At 28.4% G+C, this 4,119-nt stretch overlaps 1 pseudogene; it reads right to left on the bottom strand.

Annotated features, from left to right (window-relative positions):
• Positions 1 to 4,119, bottom strand: part of LOC105308439 — a 12,430-nt pseudogene that overhangs the window by 2,893 nt on the left and 5,418 nt on the right.

Below are 4,119 nucleotides of genomic sequence, written 5' to 3'. Positions count from 1 at the left end.
CTGCTCATTACCAACTGAATCCATACCCACGGTTACAGAAGCCTTGAATGACTTGAGTTTCTATCTTCAGTCAATTGTATAAACTTCTTCAAGATGGAAGTGCTGCCATAAGCCCAGGAAATATTTTATTTTACTCTATATCACTAAAAAAAAAAAAAAAAATCTAGTGAAGAGACACTTCCAGTAGCTTTAGAAGAGGTGACGTTCTGAATTATCTGCTCTTAGGGAGAGAATTTTCCATTTTCGAGCTCGTTTATTTGCCAAGTTTGCAACAAAGTTGTTTATTAACAAACGGGACCTTGGTGACCATGTTCAAAAATCACTAATGAATCATTTGTGTAATGAACTTGGGGGAAAAAAAGAACTTAACACAGTAGCAGTGGGGACACAGCCTTTAGAGAAAAGCGAAAACATCACAATCACTTCAAGGAGACTGGTAGGAAAATAATAAGAGTCTAATAAAATAGCTAGTTGTGTTTCTTTTAATTAATCCTTATCATGTAAGGTATTCAAAAGATCATAGATCTACTTTTTCTCTTTTATAAATATTTATAAAATGAATAAGTTACATATTTCTAAGACATTTGGTAAAATAAACAAAAATAGAAAAATATTGGGCAAAAAACAAGGAAAATAACTTTTACAAAAATAATGAATGTGAGTATTTTGAAACATATCTTTCCATACTTTTCCTCTTGTAAATATGCCCCTATATATCACATGTAATATTTACAAATGTATGAACATTAATTAAAAAACATATTGAGATGTATATCTGTCACATGCTATTTTGTACTTAGATATATGTGAATCTATTCTTAACCTGATAATTACTGACATGAATTATTTTAATTTTATTCAATTATAATCCATTGTATTAGTGTAGCATCAGAGTTTAAATCAAACTTTGTTTTTGTAAATTTATGCTCTTTACAATGTTTCACTGTTTTAAAAATGTAGTTCTATGGTTATCCAGCAGTTTATTTAGTCCCTTCTGAATTATTTTAAATTCTTTTTCATTTTTCACAATTATTAGAAGATCTACAAGAAGAATTTTTTGGAATGTTATCAGAATAATGACTAGAAGTAAAATTTTTCCAGAAATTGGATGTTTATTTTAAAATTATAATATACTAATAGTATTAGGTAAAGTAATTAAAATTTCCGTTCAAGTTAAGAATATCAGAGTGTCTTTGGATATAAATTCGTGTTATTAATTAGCATCTTTTTTTCTTTTATAGAGTATGAGGATTATTACCTCAATTTAACTAAGGTCTACTCTGGATCAAGGTTGGGTTTCAGATTTTTTAAGTATAATTTACATAGAATAAAACGTATTCATTTTAATTGTACAGTTTGACGAGTTTTGACAAATGTGTACACTTCTATAACCATAACCACAATGAAAAAAGATTTCTATATCCACCCAAAGTTTCTCCTTTATGTTCTTTCTTAGCATTCACCCTATCTTAAGTTCTTAGCAACCAGCCATCTACTTTCTGTCATTATAGATTCAGTTTATAAAAAGTCAGTGTTTTCTAGAGTTTTATATGAGTTGAATAATAAGTATGTTTTTGAGCCTGGCATTTTTCACTTAGCATATACTTTTTGAAATTTAGCCTTCTTATTGCATCTATAAATAACTCATTTTTAAAGTTAAAGCTTTATTTAAAAGAATGGATTTCATATAATTTACCTCCTTAAAGAACACCACTTGGTGGGTTTTAGTATATTCATAACATTTTGTTATTACCACCATTATTTAATTTTAGAACATTTTTACCTTCCTAAAAGAAAATCATTAACAGTCACTTCCATTCCCTCCTGCTTCCAATTGTTTGTGAACAATAAACAATATTCTGTCTCTATGGAATTATTAATTCTGGATTTTTCATATAAATGCAATAGTTCTTTTGTGGCTGGCTTCTTCCATTTAACATAGTGTCTCAAGGTTCATTCATGTTAAAGCATGTATCAGCTCTTCATTCCTTTTCTTACCAAATAATATTTCATTGTATTGATATATCACTCTTTGTTTATCCATTCATCCAATGATAGACATTTGGGTTGTTTCCACTTTGGGGCTATAATGAACAATGCTGCTATTAACATTCAGGTTCAAATCTTTGTGTGTACATGTATTTTCGATTCTCTTTGGTAAATACTAAAGAGTAGAATTGCTGAGTCATTTGGTTACTCTGTTTAATTTTTGAGAAACTACAAAATTGTTCCAAAGTGGCTGCACTATGTTATGAATATTCAGCAAAGATTGTTTCAATACAATGTTTGTCAGCACTTATTTTGTCTGTCTTTTTATTTTAGCCATTCTAGTGGGTATGAAGTGGCATCTCATTGTGGTTTTGATTTGCATTTCCTTAATGACTAAGGATGTTGAGTATTTTTTCAAGTGTATGTTAGCCATTTATATATCTTATTTGTATAAATGTCTATTCAAATTCTTTACCTATTTAAAAAGTCATTTGTTTTTTAATTGTTCAAGTTTATATATATATGTATATATATATATATATAACTTTTTACATATATAAAACTATATATATAAAGTCTTTTATGTATATAAGTCCCTTATCAGATATGTGATTTGTAAGCATTTCTCCCATTCTGTGAATTGTCTTTCCATTTTTTAGTGGTGTCCTTTGAAGCACAGAAGTTTTAAATTTTATGAAGCCAATTTATGCATTTATGGGTTGTTGTCATTTTTTTGTTTTTGGTTTTTTGTTGTTGTTGTTGTTGTTGTTGTTTTTTTTGTCATTTGTACTTTTGGTATTATATCTAAGAAACCATTGCTTAATCCAAGGCTACAAATATATAATGTATTTTTCTAAGGGTTTTATACTTTTAGCATTTAAATTTAGGCCTTTGATCTAATTGAGTTAACTTTTGCATACATTTTGAGTTAGGAGTCCATCTTCAAAATTTTATATGTGGATATATAGTTGTCTCAGTACCATTTGTTGAAAAGCTATTCTTTCCTCATTGGATTATCTCTGTACTCTTGTTGAAAGCCAGTTGACCATAAATGTAAGGGTTTACTTCTGGATTCTCCAATTTGTTGGTCTAAATACCTATACTCATGGAAGATGATGTTTTGATTACTGTAGCTTTAATGTAAGATTTGAAATTAAGAAATGTGAGTCCTCTAATTTTTTATTTTCCAAGACTGTTTGGGTGGTGAACAAGCAATACAATATATATGACATATTATTGAATTGTACACTTGAAACCTATATAATTTTATTAACCAATTTATCCTAATAAATTTAATTAAAAAGAATAAAAATTGACTAAAAATAATTGTCAATTTTATCCAGCATGTTTTTTGTTTTTAATGTATTTACCTAGGTTGTTAGAAACAAACTATTTCCCTCTCAGTTGATCCTTGCATTCTTATATCACACCCAAATTAATCCTATTCAATATTTTATCACACAATTTTAATACTTATTTGATTTATATAGTATTTCATGCACATGAGAGTACAATAATCAGTAGTACTATGCTACCAGTGTCTGGGAGACTAACGAATGATTTTATTATATTACAAAATTTAGTGTCTGGGAGACTAACGAATGATTTTATTATATTACAAAATTTAATTATATGGGGTTATATTTATCTACAAATAAGTTAATGAGGAGTATACTTTTATTTGGTTTTTTTTTTTTACTGAGACAAATCTCCTACAAGAAGTAGAGTAAATACCAAAGGAAAGAAATAAGTTGATTAAGGTGCAATATAAGCAAATCTAAAGAGCAGCAAGGTAAAGAAAATTATAAGCTTCAAGATCTAGCAGCCATTTCCCTTTCATTTTACTTTCATTTATAGACTGCTATTTTATTTTACTATTTTTGCTATATTATTTTACTTCCTTAAGAATGATGCAATTTTTTTATTGCATTGTTGAAGTCTTCCTTCACTGCCTATTTCTCAGTATATAAATAAATGGATTTAACATAGGCGAAATGGGAAAAATGAGTAGCAAAATACTTTATTAATAGTCACCTCTTCCTTTGCTGTGGGATTCATGTAGATGAACATGCATATGCCATAGGTCATGGAAACTACAATCATATGAGAAGAACAAGTGGAAAAGGCCTT

The sequence above is a fragment of the Pteropus vampyrus genome, unplaced genomic scaffold (genome assembly GCF_000151845.1).
Source record: "Pteropus vampyrus isolate Shadow unplaced genomic scaffold, Pvam_2.0 Scaffold577, whole genome shotgun sequence".
Lineage (NCBI taxonomy): Eukaryota > Metazoa > Chordata > Mammalia > Chiroptera > Pteropodidae > Pteropus > Pteropus vampyrus.
This window is presented reverse-complemented; position numbering and strand designations above follow the sequence as displayed.